The sequence below is a fragment of the Aricia agestis genome, chromosome 5, assembly GCF_905147365.1.
Source record: "Aricia agestis chromosome 5, ilAriAges1.1, whole genome shotgun sequence".
NCBI classification, from domain to species: domain Eukaryota; kingdom Metazoa; phylum Arthropoda; class Insecta; order Lepidoptera; family Lycaenidae; genus Aricia; species Aricia agestis.
Genome location: NC_056410.1, coordinates 1178224 through 1185094, shown reverse-complemented (window position 1 = coordinate 1185094; position 6871 = coordinate 1178224).

Below are 6871 nucleotides of genomic sequence, written 5' to 3'. Positions count from 1 at the left end.
AGCTTCTTCTCGCGAAGGAGAAGAAACGGGGAGTCCGGATTGGGAGCGGGTGGAGCTGATGGTCGCTCGCGTTTTCCTTGCCTCCCGCGCTGCCTCAGCGATCTCTTCCTCGGCCTGCAAACGAAGGGCCTCGGTCATTCCATCGTTTCGGGCGTTACATTTGTTCAACTAAAGTTACAATTTTAATGCATTTTGAAATGATATTTTAGCGATTAAAATGTCTTATTCTCTACGTTTTTAGTTGTTTTATCTTAATTGTAAAATTTGTAGAGTTTAGCATAAGGATTAACAACTTTATAAGTCAAAAAGTGTGCGTTTCGGGCGTTACATGATTCTGCCTCTATGATTTGACGACTGTTACATTTATATGAAATTCAGCGAATTTTCTTAGGGAAACTTTACTAAAAATTACAGGCCTACAAAGGTATAATATTTACTATCCAGCTACCACATTATCACTGTTACAAATAAGGTTTTACTATTCTTTTATACATTTTTACTTTGTTTCGGGTGTTACCATGGTTTTGTTTCGGGCGTTACGAGTACAAAAATTAAACACTTTATATGAACAAAATCGGTGTTTTATTAGTTAAGGTACTATAACATAAACAGGGAATAAATAAACATAAATTTAATAAACTCTCTTTTAACATAAATTAGCGGTTTCTTTAAAAAAATCTACCGACAAACATAACTACAATAAATTCTTCTTAAATACAGCTTCTTCAATACAAATACAACTATTACTAAACAAAAATAAATCAATTAATCTTCTTTCAAATTAATTTAAAACTTTTTTTTGTTTATTTTTCATAAACATCGACCTCACTTGGAAACTCGTAATATGTACGGTCCCCCTTAATTTTTAGGCTCGGATTTGGCAGCTTACCTAAAATATTTTTTAATGGAACATCGGACACATCTTGTTCATCTGGAATAAAGATTTTACCTGTGTCACCACAAACTTTCAGGCACATTATTTGAATTTCGCCGAGTTCATCTACAGCTTTTTGACATATTGCTGCATATCGATATTCATTTTTCCGACCTTCGGAATAGAATTTTGCTAAGATGAAATCTCCAGGTTTGATGGATTCTCCTCTGCTCAATTTTGGAGGGAGTTCTTCCTCAGAGTCTGAATATACTTCGCTGTAGCGAAGTTTTCTCTTAATATTTTCAACTGTATGAATAATACCTGTCGAACAGCTTGGTTCATCAGTGAAAGTAACGTTATCGTTATGCTCCATTTCCGCCTCACTATCAATGTTTGCTCTTTTGATTACTGCAAGGTCAGCTATTGGTTTCAGAAACTCTTCAGACCACATATCCTTAGTGGTGATCAAAATCTCCTGAAAATCAGATTTTGAGGTTCTGGCCACGATAGTTCGGCACTTGTCTAAAACTTCAAAAAAGTGTCTCTTTTGAAGGTTTTCAATACTTTTCACATCTTCCCAGAGATCATTTAGATATAACGATTGATTAGCAATACTGTCCTTCGAAACGTAAATCAAGTGAACGCCAATATTTCTATCTTTTAAATAGTCATAAAAATCTTTGGCTGAAGTGATGTTTACCTTCCTTGATTTAACACCTATCCAAACCGTTCTTTTCACAGTCCCGCCAACACCATCAACCGCACCTTTACCATGTGATGCGGCAAAAAAATTCCACTGCAGTAGAGTTGCTCCAGCATACTCTTGGAGCTCATATAGTGAAGACAGTATAAATTTATTCTTAAACTGAGCCGCGCAGTTATCACTAAAGATGTAGAGTTTTGTTTTGGGATTGGTGGCAGATATATCTTTGATATAGGCAAATATTTCCTTCAAAAATTTCCAAACTGCTTGTTTAGAATGGGCTGTGTTTCGCCAGCCAACCAGATACAACAAGTAAATATAGTAACCTGCTTATGACTCCAATGTGCACTCTGGATTTCGTCTTGGTGCACGATTTCATAGTTTTCAGCAAAGTCTATCTGTATCACAGCTTCATTTCCTTGGAGTTTACTTTTTCTTTCCTCAAAATAATCAGATTGTTTTTTTTTTATGTAACAGTGAAGTCTGAATTTGTCCGTTGTATCTTTGAGTTCCTTATAAGCATCCCTGCATGTAGCAGTTACAGTCTTAATTTCGGGTCTATTACTTTGAGTAATCCATTTGTTCCATGTTATGTCATTTTTACTGTCTATCTCAGAATCGTTAATATCCCAAAACTCATTGCTAGGACATACACCACAGGATCCAGCCATGCAATTTTCATTCGACACATCACATGAAATATTTTTAAATATCTCTTGATGGTTTTCAGGCAAAGACAGTGTGTTTTTAATAGCGTTAAACAAATTCAGATAATTTGCATGTTGAATGCAAACACACACATTGTGAGGTGTTTCAGAAACTGGAAGAACCTCAGCTGGCCTAAGAGAGTAAAAGGAAGATTTTCCAATAACTATATCTGGATTTATTTCTTTAAAGTATTCATAGGCTTCTAGAATAGTTGTGACCATAGTCCGTTTTTGCTTTTTTATTTTCTTCCCAGTATTCGGATCTCTGACACTTTTACAATCTTTAATGCCTGGGGCTTGGCGACTTACAGCATCTCTGTAAAAAAAGTCTTTCACCTTTGCTTGCACGTCCTTACTTAGTTTTAAGCCTTTATTCTTAATTTTTTGTTCATTATCTTCTATATTTATTTTCAACACATCACTAATGACTTTCTTGACTACTGCAGACCTTTTTAATGGCGATTCGGGTAGTGATTTTTTTACTTTTCTAACCGCTTTTGCGAACGTTTGTAAACATTTGTATGTTCCTATTGCAGAGTTGCCAATGTTGGAGGCCAACATCTTCTTTTTATCTCTAAACGCTCGTACACGGGCCTGCACTTTTAGTCGTTGTTGAACTTTCATGTGCTCATCTAGATTTAGCTGTTCTTTTTGTTTCTGTCTCCTAATCGCATCCCTTTCTCTCTCTTTAAGTAGGTACTCTGTATATTTCTCGTTGTCTTGTTTTCTTCTTTCCCTCATTTTCGCTAATCTTTCCTTTGTCGTTGACGGCATGTTGATCTTCCTGAAAAATTAACCGTCACCTCATGCACACACACACCATGCATTGAACATACAAGGAAATATGATGTATAAAAAATAGGGAAAGTGCGAGTCAGACTCGCGCACGAAGGGTTCCGTACCGCCATAGTGCGAAAGTAGGGTAAAAATTGTGTTTTTGTATGAAGTTAATAGCTTAAATATTCATTTTTATTTTAATTTTTTAATTAATTTTTAAAGTACAAATATAATAAAGGATTAGGGAATACTAGATGACGCCCGCAACTACATTGCGCCAAAAGTCGTTTATAACGCGGGAACCATACATTTTACCGGGACAAAAAGTATCCTATGTCCTTTCCCGAGACTCAAAGTATCTCCATGCCAAATTTCAGCAAAATCAATTCAGTGGCAGACAGACAGACAGACAGACAGACATCACAGACAGACAGATAGATAGACAGACAGACAGACACAGACAGACAGACAGACATCACAGACAGACAGACATCACATACAGACAGACAGACAGACATCACAGACAGACATACATACATATAGACATCACAGACAAACAGACAGACATCACAGACAGACAGACATCACAGACAGACAGACAGACAGACATCACAGACAGACATCACAGACATCACAGACAGACAGACATCACAGACAGACAGACATCACAGACAGACAGACATCACAGGCATACAGACATACAGACAGACATCACAGACAGACAGATAGACATCACAGACAGACAGACAGACATCACAGACAGACAGACAGACATACAGACAGACATCACAGACAGACATACATCACAGACAGACAGACATACAGACAGACATCACAGACAGACAGACATACAGACAGACAGACATCACAGACAGACAGACATCGCAGACAGACAGATAGACATCACAGACATCACAGACAGACATACATCACAGACAGACAGACATCACAGACAGACAGACATCACAGACAGACAGACATCACAGACAGACAGACATCACAGACAGACAGACATCACAGACAGACATACATCACAGACAGACATACATCACAGACAGACAGACATCACAGACAGACAGACATTACAGACAGACAGACATCACAGACAGACATACATACATACAGACATCACAGACATCACAGACAGACAGACAGACGGGCAAACATCGAAGTCTCAGTAATAAGGTCTCGTTTTTACCTTTTATGTACGGAACCCTTAAAAAAGTTTCATGATTAAAAACTGTAACACCCGAAACGTTTCGGGTGTTACAGTTTTTAATCATGAAAAAAAGCTATAAAATTTGTCTCTTGTTGAATGATTAGTTAGTATTTTAAATCATTACCACCATAACCTTACTTTTACTAAATATTATTAAACTAATCAATCTGTAAGTTATAATAATAAAATAATTACCTGATTTTGCGTTTCGGGCGTTACAGAACCAAACGCAACAAGAAAACACACCTTTAACGTGAAATTATTAACTTTTTCAAGACTGTAACTTATTCCGCCAATAATACGAATAATATTCTTCAATCACAACGTGGCAAAACGGCTGTCATATTGACAGTTCTTTTTTTTTTAATATCCAATAGTCAAAGGCATAATAAGCCTGTTCACTTTGTTGTAGATTTTGAAGACTGATTTAACTTAAAATTACAGGTTTTTTTTCTAGTTTTTTGTCGCATATTAAAATTTGGAATGTTTTCTTTCTAAATTCATGAGATTAAATGTAAAAAGAACATATTACTTTTTTTACCCCTGGTATCGTTTGTCATGGAATGACCGGCCTCTTCCTTCTCCCGATTAAAGTCGGCTTGCGCCTTCGCCAAACCGACATATTGGCCGCTTATTGGCGGGCGGCCACGTCCTCTTTTAGATTTAGGCGCCGCCCCCTTGCTGAGAGGCGACACCATGTCATCATCCGAGCGCCTCTTTCGGCGCGTCCTGTCCGAGACTGCGGGCAGGCCCTCGGAGTCCAGCGACATGCCAGACATTTCGCTGGAATCCGAGAGCAAGTCCTCGCTGTCTAGTCCATGAGTGTCTCGTCCGGGTATTCGAGTCGGGGGCGGCATGAGCACATCGCGTGTGAGCAGGACACGCGGAAAGTCTTTGTCGCCCCTCAACTTCTTGTCACTCAAAGCCTCCGCCGGCGCGGTAATGGGCACCGGCTTCGGGCTGTCGCGCTTCTTAGGGGCATCGCCTCCTAGCGCCGCCAAAATGGCCCTCTGCCTCGCCGCTTTTGCGGCCTACGTCGACTCACTCATCGCAGTTGTTGGTCCCTCCGTATACACGGACCTCGCACCCCCTTGCAGAGGTGCACGGGATTCTCCGGCCCCAGAGGAGCCGGGACCCGCCCGGAGATTCTTTTCACAATTGCGATCCTCCATAGCTTCAAACTCCAGGCCCGTTCATCACACTGCGAGCACAGCCAAACACACAACAAGCACGCACACAAACACACGCCATACCGGCGTTCAGCCACCCCTCCCGTGTCACCGTGAAAACGCTCACGATGGCACGGGGGAGGTGCCCAGGTACACGACGTGAACGGACCGCGGGTATCGCCCCCGGGTACGGTTACCTGCACGATAAACGATACTAGATTGCAGATTTACTATAAAAGACGTTCCTAATGTCTTATTAAGTTACCCATAGCTAAGTAGACTTTCCTTTACACATTTTTATCTCATTCGGAGTTTTTATAGGTAAAACTACAATGCCAAGACGTGCCAACCCACGCTTTTTATTTACATTAATTTCTTGTTATCATTGAGATAATTTCTGCGTAACATATCTGTCGTATTTACGATAGATAACTTGTTTTAAGAGTCATCCAATATGCATGATTCTGCTTAGCATTATTTCTCGGAATGTTTTACTCTTCTTTAGAATTAATGTTGTTTTTAAACACACATTCAACATTTAAAATTTTGTTGACATCACAATTCAATTAATTCAATAAAATGTATTATTTACAATTATTTATTATTGAAGTTACGGCCGGTTGACATGATACAATCCATTCCAGTTCATTCCAGTGCCCGTTTGACATTATTCCATAATAAGCGCTGGATTGGAATTATGGAAACCGGGCGGCCATAAGGCCCTACCCACTCTATCTCTTTAAAACTTTAATCAATATTTTATTCAAACAAGTATTTATCTTACTATTTTGAGTAGGTATTTGTTATTTTTCATATCACGTCAAAAAGGTATTGTTTTAGTTTAACTTTAATACATTAATGAAGCTCTTTAAAGGTAATTAGTTATGTAAATAAGATAAGAGAAATGCTAGTGAAGTTATTTTTGACCATACAGGCTGTGTTAAGGCCCTGTATTCCCAGAAATGGACGATTTTCAAGATTTAAAAGTGACAGGAGACAAAAAATATAGTAATTTCAATTCTGAACAAAAAATATGTGTTAGTTAAGGATCTAACACAGTGGAATTTATATTCCATTACACAATATCATGAACTTCATTCGATAGAAAAAAAATCCAAAGTTACCTCTTCTTTTAACGAAATTGCTATAGTTTTTTTGACTCGATTTAATTGATGTATAAAAAACAACGATCAAAAAACAGTAAAATTGCAGGCGCAAAGTGTGTGACTGAAAGCGTACCAGCCGAAAGTCGTTTTTTGATCGTCGTTTTTTTATACATCAATTAAATCGAGTCAAAAAAACGAAACGCCTTAGATATATTCTTTGTCTTTAATTCAGTACAAAAATTATCTGAAAATTCCAAATAATTTGGACATAGTATGGCAAAGAAGAGGTAACTTTGGAATTTTTTTCTATCGAGTA